The following is a 243-nucleotide window of genomic DNA, read 5'->3' as shown; positions in this document are numbered from 1 at the left end:
ATGATATCTCTAAAATGGTTTATTAAAGGATTTGAGTTTCAAGAATGAAAAATGATTTTCTAAGAAAAACAAATTCTTAGTGATTGTGATACGATTGATACAAGGGTTTTCAAATTCTTTATGAATCTACCATGTTTTAGTTTTCAACAAGAGGGGATAAGCACCTTATGTTTGAAGTCCACTTGATTACTTCGGTCTTCAAACTAGTGTGGGTATAAGATATTGTATGCTTATTTATAGATG

This window comes from Theobroma umbraticum, unplaced genomic scaffold, assembly GCF_002168275.2.
Source record: "Theobroma umbraticum cultivar Fairchild unplaced genomic scaffold, ASM216827v3 scaffold_55.0, whole genome shotgun sequence".
NCBI classification, from domain to species: Eukaryota; Viridiplantae; Streptophyta; class Magnoliopsida; order Malvales; family Malvaceae; genus Theobroma; species Theobroma umbraticum.
Note: the sequence above shows the minus strand (reverse complement) of the source record.